At 43.4% G+C, this 14,564-nt stretch overlaps 1 pseudogene; it reads left to right on the top strand.

The window, feature by feature from the left end:
- Positions 1-9,702: 9,702 nt before the first annotated feature.
- On the top strand, positions 9,703-10,302 carry LOC121457051 (annotated as a pseudogene).
- Positions 10,303-14,564: the final 4,262 nt, after the last annotated feature.

Genomic DNA, 14,564 nt, shown 5'->3' with positions numbered 1-14,564 from the left:
CACCGAATTAGTGTTGGTAAGGGCACACACTCCGTCCCGCCATGTGTTTTGATGTGTTTTGGTGACTGGTTCTCTTGCATGGGTTGGTGTGACTTAACGAAAGACATGTGGTTACAGATTTGATCTCTTGCCTGTGTGTCTGCCTTCTGCCTCCAACCATGGGGCTATGCAGTTGGAAGGCCTTTATCAGATGGAATCTTGGTTTGTGCTTCCCAGCCTCCAGGAGAGCGAGAAAGAAACAATCCTTCTTTATAAACCAATTAGCCTGCAATATTCTGTAAAGTGTCATGAAACTTATAAGTTCCTCACTCAGCTGGAACCGACTGGATTTAAAGAGCAGACAAACTATCCTATTGGAGCAAAATGGGAGGGGAGTTCCTCACAGCCCTCTGGATGCCATGGACACCAAGGGCACTTTTGTCATGGTAGGTATCTACCAATAGGTAGTGATTTGGGGCAACTGCAACCCCCGTTTTTCTGCGGCTGGGATGGAAGAGAAGCCAGAGCAGGCCCTGCTGCTTCAGACACCTGCTTCTCCTACGCCTCAGCCATTCCACGGCTGAGCATTTTCCCAAGGGAACACCATGGATGCCTGTTCAGAACAGCTCTGTACATCACAGCTCCAAACCGGAAGCAACGCACAGGGCACGTGAGAGGGACATCAGGGACTCACACAGCTCCATGGAGGACTAGGAAACGGGTACACCCAGACAAGCCTGCGCTATGGCAGTTCTGTGCATGCCAAATTCAACAAGTTAGTCTTGGGGTTACTGCCTGGAAGAGGCAAGGTCTTCTGATGGCATCAAATGCTCCAGATCTTGGTCCGAGAGTAGTCCCTGCTAATTACATAAGATTCTTTTATTGAACCAGCATCTGCATGTTTCTCTCCAGGTAAAATACCTCAATAAAATAGCTAAAAGGAGAAATCCCCTAAAGCCCTGGAGGAAACAGGAAAACAAGCCCCTGGGTGGTGTTTGATGTGGAGGTGAGTCACAGTTAGCTACTGGCCATTCATCCATTTGCTTAGAACATTTTGTAATGTGTATGTGTATCAGTGTGTGTGTGTGTATCAGTGTGTATGTATGAATCAGTGAGTGTGTGTATCAGTGCATGTGTGTATCAGTGTGTGTGTGTATATCAGTGCGTGTGTGCCATGGCGTAAATGTGGCAGTCAGAGGACAACTTACAAGAGTTCACTCTTTCTACCTTGTGTGTCTGGGGAGAGGCAGAGCCTTCACTGGCTGGGCCATTTCCCAGGCCTCTGTCTGCATTTTGGTGATTCTGGGCCTCCTTCCGTTTGGGACTGTTTGTTTAAAGCTGCTATGAATTTCTTTTTTTTTTCTTCCTTCCTTTTCTTTTTTTAGGACAGGGTTTCTCTGGCTGTCCTGGATGGAACTCCCTACGTAATTAGGCTGGCCTTGAACTCACTGAGATCCACCTGCCTCTACCTCCTGAGTGCTGGGATTAAAACTGTGTGTTTCACGCCCAACAAATTTCTTAATTTCTTGTGCATATTTTTATGGGGACCTATGACTTTTAAAAAACAAATCCTCACGTAGCCCAGACTGGCCTTGAACTCTCAAATAACCTAAGGATAACTGCACCCCCACCCCTCACCCCTGCCTGCTGAGTACTGCTGGGTTTTGTGTGTTTCAGGGAGTTGAAGCCAGGGCTTCCTGCATCCAAGCAAGAAGCTCTCCGCTGAACAATTACCAGGACGTAGGCTGTTTGTTTTGAGTAATACCTAGGAATAAAATATCTAGGTCATGCTGTTTGTTTAGAGTAATACCTAGGAATAGAATATTTAGGTCATAAGGAAGCTGTATGAATGAGAAACCACTAAGACAGTTTCTCAAGGGGTGAGCAGTACATAATTTCAACAACGATGGATGGAAGGACCAGCCATAGCCGGTCTTGGCTTTTAGCTGTTTTAGCAGGCTAAAAATAGAAAGTGCTGAAGCTCATGCTGAGAGCCCCTTACATGCTAGGTGCACTACATGCACAGTGCAAAGCTTCCGCTTTTGATGAAGTCTGTTTTATACGAAGGGTTGGTACTTTGGGCTACTAAGAAGGCTGTGCCCAGGTGTGGGAGACAGGGAGCCTCCTATATTCTGTTTCTGAAAGCTTTAGTTTATAATGGGAGACCTAAAATTATTTCTGGGTTTTTGTTTTGTTTTTGATATGTGGCATGAAGTCCACTATACATGTTTGTTGTTGTTGTTGTTTTCCACCCTTATACTGCTGTTTTTCAGGGAGATTTTTCTTATTAGGTATGGTATCTCTTTTCTATAATCCTAGCACTCTGGAAGCTGAGGCAGGAGAGGTCAGCCCGGGCTACATAGTGAGTCCAAAACCAGTCTAAGATACTAGTATTTGTTTTCCCTTTCCTCATTGCTATGTAGCAGACTTTTTCTTTTGGGCCATCAACCAGCTCCCAGATCATGACACAGATACTTATTATTAGTTATGGATACTCGGCCTTAATTTATGCTCATCACATTAGCTCTTAAAACTTAAATTATCCTGTTTTGCCAGGCAGTGGTGGCGCACACCTTTAATCCCAACCCGTGGGAGGCAGAGGCAGGCGGATCTCTGTGAGTTCAAGGCCAGCCTGATCTACAGAGTGAGTTACAGAGCTATACACAGAGAAACCCTATCTCAAGAAGCAAAAGCAAAAAAATTATCCTGTTTCTCTTCATCTACATTTGCCTCAGGGTTTTTTTACATTGTCTTTATGTATGTCCCACTTTTCCTCCTTCTTCCATGTCTGACTGCCTGGCCCTGGACATCTCCCTCTCTTTCTCCCTCATTCTCTTCTCTCTTCTCCTCCTCTTTCTCTTTTCTTTTCTTTTTTAAAAATTTATTATTTATTTATTATGTATACAGTGTTAGTTTCCATGTCTGCCTACATGCCAGAAGAGGGCGCCAGATCTCATTATAGATGGCTGTGAGCCACCATGTGGTTGCTGGGAATTGAACTCAGGACCTCTGGAAGAGCAGGCAGTGCTGTTAACCTCTGAGCCATCACTCCAGCCCCAGTAAGTGTTCTTAACCTCTGAGCCATCTCTCCAGCCCTCTTTCTCTTTATTCTTTTCTCTGCCCACTAGCCTTACCTATCCCTTTCTTGCCTAGTATTTGGCATTCAACTGTTTGTTAGACTGATCAGGTGCCTTAGACAGGCAAAGTAAGACAAATGCAACACATCTTTATGAATGAAGCACACATCCTTACATTGTTAAACAACTGCAGCATAAACAAATGCAACACACCTTTATACAGTTGAAATAAATATTCTGCAGCATAGAATATAGCACATCTTTACACAGTTAAATATTCCACAGCATTGCTGCCCTGTTGGGCACTGATTGTTGGTGTATTCCCCCACTTTACGGTCCATTTCCTAGTGTGTTTGTCTACCCTGATGTCCCGATTCTGCCCAGCATCCGTGAAACCATCCTGATGTGAAAGATACACCTTTGTTCTTCAAGAATGTTTTGAAGCTGGGTGTTATAACGCACACCTATAAACCCTGCCTTTGAGAGGTTGAGACAAGATCAGCGGGAGTTCAAGGTCATCCTTGAGTAAATACAAGTAAATACAAGGTCATCCTCATCTACTTAGCAAGGTCTTAAGGTCCTCCAGGGCTCCGGGAGACTACCTCTCAAACAAACAAACAAACCCAAGATAATTTTAACTCCTCTAGATACTGTGTGTGTGGTTGGGGAGGGTGCTGGGACCAAGCTAGACTAGGTGAGCTACCCACCAACCCTCTTTGTGTTTTCATACGAAGTTTAGAACCAGCTGGTTTATTTCCCAGGCTTCAGAACTACCAGAAACACCTTTCCATTGGATGTAAGCTACCTAGTTTATTTATATATTTATTTACTTTTGAGACAGGGTCTCATTATGTAGACCGTGGCTGGCCTAGAACTCACCCATGCAATACTTTCTGATGGGAAGTTCCCAGTACCTCAGCAGAAACACATTTTTTTCCTTTTGTTTTTCGAGGTAGGTTTCTCTGTGTAGCCCTGACTGTCCCGGAACTCACTACGTAAACCAGACTGGCCCCAAACTCAAAGATCCACCTGCCTTCACCTCTGAAATTCTGAGATTGAAAGCATATGCCACCACGCCTGGCTCACATTTTTTCCTACTCAAGAAATTTGCTGCTCTTGCAGAAGACCCACGTACAATTCCTAGCATCCACATGACAGTTCACAAGCTTCAGAAACCCGAGCTCCAGGGGATCTGATGCCCTCTTCGCACCTCTGAGGGCACAAGGCAATCTTGTGGTACACATACATTCGTTAAGACAAACACCCATACACATATAATAAAAATAAACCTAATAAAAATGTCATGTATAAGAACTGGGCAGTGGTGGCACACACCTGTAATCCCAGCACTCAGGGAGGCAGAGGCAGGCAAGTCTCTAAGTTCAAGGCTACCCTAGACTACAGAGTGCATTCCAGAACATCCAAGACTACACAGAAAAACCAGTCTCAAAAAACAAAACAAAACAATACCAAAAAAATGTTATGTAAGTAAAATTAAAAGTTCACAGTAATCAAAAGATTATGTGGATATTTTCATTTCTCCAGTTTATACTACAACAGATACATTATTTGAAAACTTTGGACTTTATTATAAATAATTAATTGAACTGAATTTTTTATTTGTAGTTGTAATGGTCTGTCCTGTCCCTTTAAGAGACAAGCCCTGCACCCCCCATCCACTGAGGCAAGCAGATCTTCCTTCCACTTCCAGCCTGAGTTCCTTCCTTTCTGGTTTTCTCCTGAAGAGGCAGCTTCTGCCTCTCTCCCTTCTCCCTCCTTCCCCCCCTCTATTTCTCTCTCTCTCTCTCTCTCTCTGCTTCTCTCTGCTCTTCCCCCTTCTCCTCTTCCCCCTTTCCCTTTCCCCTCCATAACCCACTAAATAAATACCCATTTTCTCTGCCTGGCATGTCTAATAGGTCTCTCACCCACCATGTGACTTCCTGCCTGGTATCAGTTGCCTTCACGGCCTGTGGTGGTCTCGTGGCCCGCTGCTCGCTGCCACCACTTGGGGACCTGAGGCGTTTTATTTTTACCATAACAGTAGTATTATTGGGGGGGGGGGTGTGGTACTCTGGCACCACAGTGTGCGTGATGAAGTCAGACAGCAGTTTTGGGGAGTCAGCACTCTCAGGACCAAAAGGAAACTCCAGTTTCCCAAACTCCAAAGGCAGTTCAAATGTCCAGAAATGAGCTTGACCTCTACAACAGGAGGGTTTCTGCCAGTTACATAAAAGCCAACATCCCTCAGAAACCTGTGAAATTAGTTCCCATTTGCCAAAAGGAGTCATTTCCCTTATTTCTGGCCAAAGGGGCCATAAGCTCTCGAATTAACATATGCCTGTGGTGCCTATCAGTGTGTCAAAGTCCATGCTGGCCTTCAGGCTCCCTCAGTATCCAAGCACCTAATCCACATTTCAAAGTCCATGCTAGCCTGCTAGCCTTCTGATCCCCTCCCTGTCCGAAGCTCCCTCCAGCTCAAGGGCTTCCCTCCCCCTAGCTACTCATTCTTCTAATAACCTTGTATTCTCTATGTTCTCTCTCTCTCCTGCCTTTCTCACTGTTCTTTCTACTCTTGTTGGGCCCTAAAGCCCCACCAAGGAGGAGGTCGCCCCAAGAGACATTCACAACTCGGTTGATGCAATAGCAAGAGGAATTTTTTATTCTGCCGCGGCAGAGGTCCCCCAGCCTCGAGAGGAGAAGGACAACTGCTTTGTCTGTTACAAGCTCTTTTAAAGGAAAAAAACCACAAAGTCAGGGAGGGGGGAGTACAAAATCAAAGGGAAAGCCCAAAAATCATTTGTCTACTATTTTGACTAGTTCATTTAACGGTCAGCTAACTCTACTTAATCAATGTTGTAACAGTTACAAGGAGGAGCCTTGATCAATGTCATGGTTACAAGGAGGAGCCTTGATCAATGTTATGACAGTTACAAGGTCGTCTCACCCCAGTTCCAGGGTCCGGGTCTATACAATGGAGATGGAAAGTACTCAAAGCTCTCGTGCATGTGTTGTTGGTTACCAGGGCCCTGGTTCCCAGGAAGGGGGTGTGCAGTAGTGCTAAGGTGCCTCTAAGTCTTTCACTCTCTATAAGCTACTGTTATCCCCCCCTTCACAGACAACCCTGGTCACGCCCAGTCTACTAGCCACGTTCAATCTACTTCTTTCTCTTTGCTCTGTACTCTTCCAGCTGCCTCTGCCTGCTCTCTCTCTCTCTCTTCTCTCTCTTCTCTCTCTCTCTCTCTCTCTCTCTCTCTCTCTCTCTCTCTCTCAGATCTACGATAAAAAAACCTTCCCCTTGACCATACCTTGGAGTAGTCACGTCATCAGCTCATACAAGTACTTGACTTCCATGGTGGGGTCCAGGAATAGAACTCAGGCATCAGACTTGCACTGAAAACACTTCTACACTGAGCTTGTCAGCCCCCAATTTTTCATTATTTGGCAACTAAATGGACTAAAATTGAACCTTCTCCATACAGTATTTAAGAGCCTTCATCTTTAAGCAATATGCAGGTTTAACATGTCAAGCTGCTCTCAATACAGATTTTCTAATAGGATCTGTTCTTAACTTACATTTCAAAGCAAGGGCAGAAGTCTTTTATTTTAAGTTGCCTCGGCTTCCACTTGAAGACAGGCGATAGATACAATGGTTTGCTATTTAATAAAAAAAAATGATGTTACTTTAAGAGTTTGTCGACTACTAGTCAACTGTATTTTCTATCAATGTAAAAATTGAAGAGACTTATATTCTGGATTCTTTAAAAATGTATTAATTTATTTTTTTTTTGCATGAGGGCATTCGCAGGCCACAGCATGCGTGTGGGGGTATAGGACAATTTGTGGGAGTTCTTTCCTTCTATCATGTGGATCCCAGGGATGGAATTCAGGGGAGCAAGCATCCTGGTACCCTCGGTTGTGGGCTCTTCTGGGTCCTGCCATGAGCGATGTTGAGCACTGGTAACTGGGAAGAGGGAAAGCTGACTAAGAAGTGGCACAAGGGACCCTTGTGGGGTGATGGGTCTCAATATTGAGAAAGGCACTGTAGACACAGACACAAAAACTCACCCAGAATATGCTCTTGCTCTGGGGATGTGGCTAGTGGCTAGCCTAGCTAGAGGTAGCCCTGTGCCCTATCCCAGCCCTACCAAAATAGGCAGACAAAAGCTACAGCTTCAGTTCTGGGCTTTTCTTTACCTCATGTCTTTGTTTTGCTTTGAAGACAGGGTCTCATGTGATCTACGATGGCTTTGCCTCTGTATGTAGCCATAAATTCCCAACGCCTCCGAGTGTTGTGATTACAGGTGCGAGTCACCACACTAGCGAGTTTGCATGCCTAAAGTGCAATGAAGCTTTAAAAAGAGAAAATGAGGCATTCAACTCCTGCCTATTTTAAATTTTAGAAGGATTTATTTATTTTTACGTTTATGAGTTAGTATTTTGTGTGTATGTATGCAATTGCAATTGTTTATGCAGAGCCCATGGGGTCCCACCAGAAGGGGTGCCGGATATTCTGGAACTTGAGTTACAGGCCTTTGTGAGTAACTATGTGGGTGCTGGAGTCAAACCCAGGTTCTCTGCAAGAGCAGCAAGTTCTTTTAACTGTTGAACCATCTCTCCAGCTCTAAGGTATACACTTGCCCCCACCCTCCATCAACACAAAAAGGCAAAACTCATGTATATTGTTGAGGACCAGCCTCGACAAAAATACTTCTTCCCAGGGTAGGGACGTGGGAATTGAAGAAATATAAGTAAAGGATACAAAGACGCATAGAATAACAAGACAGAATCCATAAGACAGTACCGGGAGGGTATTCCAGGGATTACTGATATCCTGAAAATCACCTGTGTTTATTTTTCCACAGTTTTTATACCCAATGTAAACTGGGGAAGAAGGTAATAAAAGACTTTATTATCATGATACAAAGGATAACTCACACAGTCAATGGCCTTATCACTCGGAGACATCAAATCCTTAGCATTTTGTCATCCTGGTTGCTAAAGTGCTCTAAGTCTTACACACTGATGCTCGCCCTTCCGTAAGGACAACAGAAGGGGCAGACGTAATTTACATATCCTGAACACCCGTCACCTGTCAGGATGGCATTGAGCTGTCTTAATTTCAGAAGAGCCAGGCAACCACCTCCTGAATTAGGAGGTACAGTTATGCCTGTCAGTCTCCAGACTCTCTGACCGACAGACAAGGTGGAAATGGGCCTGCGGTTTTCAGCCTCCATAGTATATGAGCAGAGACAGCAAGAAACTGTTAATACCATGGGAAAATAAGACCACTACCACAAATTTTGAGCCAAATTTGAACAAGCTCTAGTTAAATCCTGGCCAGGCTGATGGACTCTGGTCAGGTTCATTCCTGAGTTCCCAGAAAATGGCCATGACCTACATTGGTCAGGTGCTTATAGAGGCAGAACCACAAGGTCACATCCTTCTCACCTTCGTCCAATCAGGAACAGCCATACATCCTGACATACTTTCTGTCCATATACCTCCTGCCTACGTGCGACCAAGCACATCTTGTGCAGTTGAGTCAACCAAGCTTGTTTAGGGAAGTAAAAATATATGGCTTGTTATCTTGTATGAACAACCGCCTCCAGCATCTCCGGAAGTGTCTCTCCTCGGGCAAGGGGCTTACAGGTTAGAGGCATTCTTGTTTTGTGGATCCCTTAGGCACAGTCATTTAAACTTAAAGCATAACTTTGGCTCTCATATTCCTCCCTTGAGTTGTATCCTGAGTCAAATCCTTCACTCTGGTGGGTACTTGTTTATATTGGGATCTAATAGCCATCAGGTAAACGGTACCCAGACAGGAATTGTCGTCTAGTTAAGGCATCAGTGACTCAAGAGCCAATAGTAATTAGCGGAAGAAAGAAGACCGAAGAGCCCTGAGATGGCTGACATTAAAGTTACTATGTAGGAGGAGCCTGGAAACGAGAGTGGGACCAGTCATTTATTTCATCTCAGGTCCCCTACTTTGCAAATCTGGTCTTTTCACTGTTGGTGGCAGTGGTGTTGTGTTGTGCTGTGTTTGTTTGTTTGTTGTTTTTAGTACAGTCAGATTATCTCAAATGGTTTGTACAGAAACAACAATTTTCCCTTCAAGTCTCCTTGTTCATGCAGGCTGAGAGACCTATCATATTGTAGAACTGCTTCAGCTAATAAGTTAATAGATCTGGGACTATCTGGTTTTAATAGGTTCCTTTTCTGGTATACCAGTAGGCACTCTAGGCAGCCACTGTGTCCTCTGTGCCAGGGAGTTTTCTTTTGATCTGCCATCCCAGCCTGCTGAAGTGTTCTCTTCTCTAACTAATCCCTGCTAAAACTAGGACATCACTGTCAGGGCCCAGGAAAGCTAATATGCTAATCAAAGGCTGGGAGGGGATTCAGGCAATGGGGCACTCATCAGAAGCACCTGGCTCACAGCTGAAGAGACGGGGAGCTGTCACGTTGGCTGAACTGGTTCACGTCAGCTTTCAGCACGTCCAGGGCTCACAGTCATCCGGAGCAGTGTGCAGTCAGCCGCAGATGCTTGGATGGTGTCTATCAGTCAAGTGGAAATCTGCTGAGACGCATATAGACTAGGGATAGAAGATAAAGTTTAGAAACTTAGCTCTTTGCCCCATCTACTGCGAGAATGAAGAACATTCTCAGCAATCAGATGGTCGACATTCCAGAAAATGTGGACATCACTCTGAAGGGGCGTACAGTCATTGTGAAGGGCCCCAGAGGAACCCTCCGGAGGGACTTCAATCACATCAACGTAGAGCTGAGCCTTCTTGGGAAGAAGAGGCTCCGGGTTGACAAATGGTGGGGCAATAGGAAGGAACTGGCCACCGTCAGAACCATCTGCAGCCACGTTCAAAACATGATCAAGGGCGTTACGCTGGGCTTCCGCTACAAGATGAGGTCCGTGTATGCTCACTTCCCCATCAACGTCGTTATTCAAGAGAATGGGTCTTTGGTTGAAATCCGAAATTTCTTGGATGTATTGAAAAATACATCCGCAGGGTTCGGATGAGGACAGGCGTTGCTTGTTCTGTCTCTCAAGCCCAGAAGGATGAATTAGTCCTTGAAGGAAATGATATTGAACTTGTTTCAAATTCGGCGGCTCTGATACAGCAGGCCACAACAGTTAAGAACAAGGATATCAGGAAGTTTTTGGATGGTATCTATGTGTCTGAAAAGGGAACAGTGCAGCAGGCTGATGAGTAGACCTAAGTTACCAGTTCCAGAAACAAGAACTTGAATTTTAATATGATTTGTGGTATCTTTTGGGACAATAAAAGACTTGTATTGAAAAAAAAAGTTTAGAAACTTAAAGGAAAATCTTATATTTGGAAACTTGAGGCCCAATATCCTGGTAGCTGAAGAGAAGAAGACTCCCAAGACCAGGGAAGAGAGAAAGAGAGAGAGAGAGAGAGAGAGAGAGAGAGAGAGAGAGAGAGATCAGGGTAGGCAGTTGAGGATACTTAGGCTGTGCTTGTCTGGAGTCCATTTGACCTGTGAGAGGTGGATCCAAGTCTTATGACTCCCTCATTTCCCTGAAGCTTACATGAATTTTTTTCATCTACAAAAAGAGATAAAAGTTTTAGATATATTAGCATTACCATTGTTTGTAATAGGTACTGAAATCCATACCGTAGAGAAAATTGCTAATGTATGTCTATAAAACATCAAGAGTATACACACACTTTGAGTCATAACAAAAGCTATGGCTTCAGGTTAAAAAACGTGTATTTTTTCCTCTAGTGAGAGAATCAGATATATAGATGGAAGGATGTTCTTAGCCTAATGAGAAGCATCTTTAAGTCTATACTTTGAAGACAACTAAAGGAAATGTAAAATCTTGAGCCTGTGACTGAATAGTCAGTAGTCAGTGCTCTGCCAGCTTACCAGAACTCCACTGATCAGCGGTGAAACTCTGAACTTTTGAAATCTTAGTATAACGATAGCTGCTGAGAACCTTTATTATTTATTATGAAACAAAATTCATATTCAAGGTGCCAACCCACTGGAATTAACTTCTGATGAAGGGAACGCGTTTTGCGAAGTCCATGAGATCTACAGATTCTGGAACATCTGTTGCTTCTGCCTGCAAGCGTACACATGTGCTAACTGCATCCTTCACAGCCTGTTTATAACGTGTGTATGCATCTCATGAATACCTTCCCGATCTACTGGGCATGTTTATCTGCGGATTGTCAAGAAGATGACTCTTCTTAGCTGATTGTATAACTGGTATTAATGTTAGCCTATACAGAGATTTGATGAACAAATATAAAGAGATGCTGCCCAAGTCAAGTGTTAAAAGTTTCCATTAAAAGCTGTCTTAAAGCATACTTGAGAAAACAGCTGTATTTTTCCCAGCTGCCGAGATAGCCATGTACTATCAACTGATATAAAACTTTAAAGTAGTTCTTAGATCAAACCAAGTATTTGCCAAATGGATTTTAAACTATTACCAGAGAAATACAATTATTTTTTAATTGTATTAATCTGATTTACAAGGACATGTGGCCAGCTGTGTAATTTGTTGAGCCAAGGTAAATAGTGCATAGTACCTAGTTGCGGTCCCGGGGACAGTAATTAACGCTTTGCATGGATTCCTAACCTCAATTTTACAGCCTTTGTTCAAACACCACGGGATAAGATTCCCTGACTGGCCAGGGCTAGCTACAAAACATAAACTAACTCCATAGCCCCAAGAAAGAGGTCTGTGGTCAAGGGTTACATGCAGGACAGAAACACATATTTGAGATTTAAAATTCTCTTAATGCCACTGTGCCTTGGAGAGGACTAGGCAGCTCATCTGCCGCGCCCCACCCCCTACCCTGCAACTCCCGCCTCCACCCCCTGCCCTGCTACTCCTGCAAAATCTCTAGGACACTTCTCTCTTCAAAAACAACAAGTCTCCAGTCCAAGAAAGTCCCGCCGTTAGGATCACTAACCACAAAGTGTTTAAGATGTTTTATACACTCAGAAGTATAGGATATAACACATAGTTTCCATATTTCTCTTATTAGTTTAGCTCTACAAAGCTATCTCTAGAGATAGGGTAACAAAAAGACTTCTTCCTTTGCCGCTACGGTTTGCAGCCCACTAGGCAGGGAGGCAAGGTTCTCTTTTCTTTCCCTTTGGATTTATTGCACTGTGAGTTGTTGGGATGACTCTGTTTCTTATCATTTACTTGAGAAATGGTATGTGATGTGATGTCTAAAAGATTTTCTGGGTCTTTATAAGCCGTGTAGAACAAAGAGAGCTAGCAGAAATTACGCAGAAAACTAGAAGAAACCAGCAGAAGCTGGCAGAAAATCAGCAGAGATCAGCAGAATGAGGGAAATTGGCAGAATTCACTATGGCAGAAACTGGCAGATTCCATCACGAGAAAGTAAAGAGTGCTCCCATTCCACAAAAGCATATGCTTGGTCCATTCTTTCCTATGAAGTTCCTCAGATAAAGAAGTCCTAAGTTCACTACTCTGTGGAGTTGTTTTTCCCTGAACCCTGCAAACAGCCCAAAATCACTGGGCTACTGCAAACAGAAAAGAAGGGGAAAAGAAATCTGAGACATTTCCCACTTTTCACAGCTCTTAGGTTACTTTCCTATACCCTTACGACTTGTACTTACGTATCTTAAGTCATTTTCTTAGACCCTCAGGACACACATTTTCATATCCTCAGATCTTTATAGATCTTGGAACACTTTCTTAGACCCTTAGAACTTGCACAGACTTTAAATCATTTTCTTTCCATTTAATCATTTACCGTAAGACTAAAGTGTTGATTACTGAGAGCAGTCATTGCAAATCAAGTCCCCTTACATAAAGGAATGGTAAGAAGTTCTATCTGAAACCTGCTTATCCCTTTAATATGAAGCCTGTTAGCAAGAGAAACCTGCCTGCCTTTCTTAGCAGGAGACTTAGTAGCTCTAGAAAAAGCAAGTCCTGATTTTTACATATGAAATGAACTAACAAGGTGGCTGCAGCCTTGAAGGGGGAGCTGGTTGCCTGCTGCTGTTACATGACAAAGCTACAGTTAGCCTAGCCTTCAATGCCCTCAGAGATCTGAGAAGGATACATTTTTACCAGGAAGTATAACCCAAATGGCCTCTGTATCAGTTAAAATGGCAGAGACTTATCCACTACTTAGATGGTTACCCTAGGCTCCCACGGTCTTGATGACTTCATTGGTGGCAGAGGTCCCAGGGCAGCATCAGTGTTCAGCCACCAGGCCCAGAAGATCTGAGAGGCTTGCCTGTACTGGAGGAACTTGGGAGGCCAATCTTACCTTGTGTAGGCAATCAACTCTCTAGTGTCCTGCTTGTTCACACGTTGGGCAGGGTCCTGGGATGGGTGAGGCATTGGAGTTATGCCCAGTGGTTAACATTACCACAACCCAGGTGGGAGTCATTGGTACCTTATCTATCCTCTTTGGAGACCTTTGGGTCCACACTAGGAGGGGCATTTCTGTCTTACCACAAAAAGCTTCTTCCATTAAACATTTTAAATTCCATATTCAGCAGATCTCTGAAGAGTTTGAGGACCATAATCTATTAAGTAAATCTGAGCTAATCAAGCTTTGCTTGTTTTTAGTACTTGTTTTAGGCTTAACCTTGAAAATACATACAGGAACAGAGAAATCCTGTCTCGAAAAAAAACCAAGAAAGAAAGAAAGAAAGAAAGAAAGAAAGAAAAATACATACAGGAGACTAAATAAAGTTTTTTTCATGCAATTAATTACAATAGTGCTTAGCATGAATACAAGTATAGTTCTGGACATATTAAAGAATTTGAATGACTAGGTGGTGGTGGTGCACACCTTTAATCCCAGCACTTGGGAGGCAGAGGCAGGCCTATCTCTGTGAGTTCGAGGCCAGCCTGGTCTACAAGAGCTAATTTCAGGACAGGCTCCAAAGCTACAGAGAAACCCTGTCTTGAAACAAAAAAGAAAAAAGAATTTGATCATTGTAAGGTGACTGATCATTAACTTGCATTTCTTAATCATCTTTAACAGTTTACAGTAAGTTAATAGCTTTTATAAGATTAGAATCTTATAGCTTTATCCCCATTAGGTTTAGCCTTAAATAAAATAATAATTTCTGAATTGAAGCTCTTTTACTATCAAAATAAAACTTTTAGTCATGAATATAATGCTAGGGAGACTGTCAACTTTACTGTTCCAGTCCTTTCATAGTGCACCCATAAACCTACAAATCTTGACATACAGAAAGTTCATGTACCAATATTCTAAATGTTTGGGCTGTTCAGCTTTGCTCTCCTCTCCCTAGCAGAGTCAGGTGGCTTGCCTGACACAGAACGTAGAGAAGACTTGTCTAGAAAAGGGAAAGTCATAACCCAATTTCAGAGCGAGATTTTCAATAAAGTAGAACAGCATAAAACAACTTTAATATTATCCACACCCAAAAGACATTTGAATTCCTGCTAAACTGAACCCAGTGACCAGAAAGCTCAGAAATCAATTCTGAGCCCTGGCCATT

This window comes from Microtus oregoni, unplaced genomic scaffold, assembly GCF_018167655.1.
Source record: "Microtus oregoni isolate MIOR12 unplaced genomic scaffold, Mior012 000015F_ref0000493, whole genome shotgun sequence".
Classification (NCBI taxonomy): domain Eukaryota; kingdom Metazoa; phylum Chordata; class Mammalia; order Rodentia; family Cricetidae; genus Microtus; species Microtus oregoni.
The sequence above is the reverse complement of the archived record's forward strand: the minus strand, read 5'-3'. Positions and strand labels throughout refer to the sequence as shown.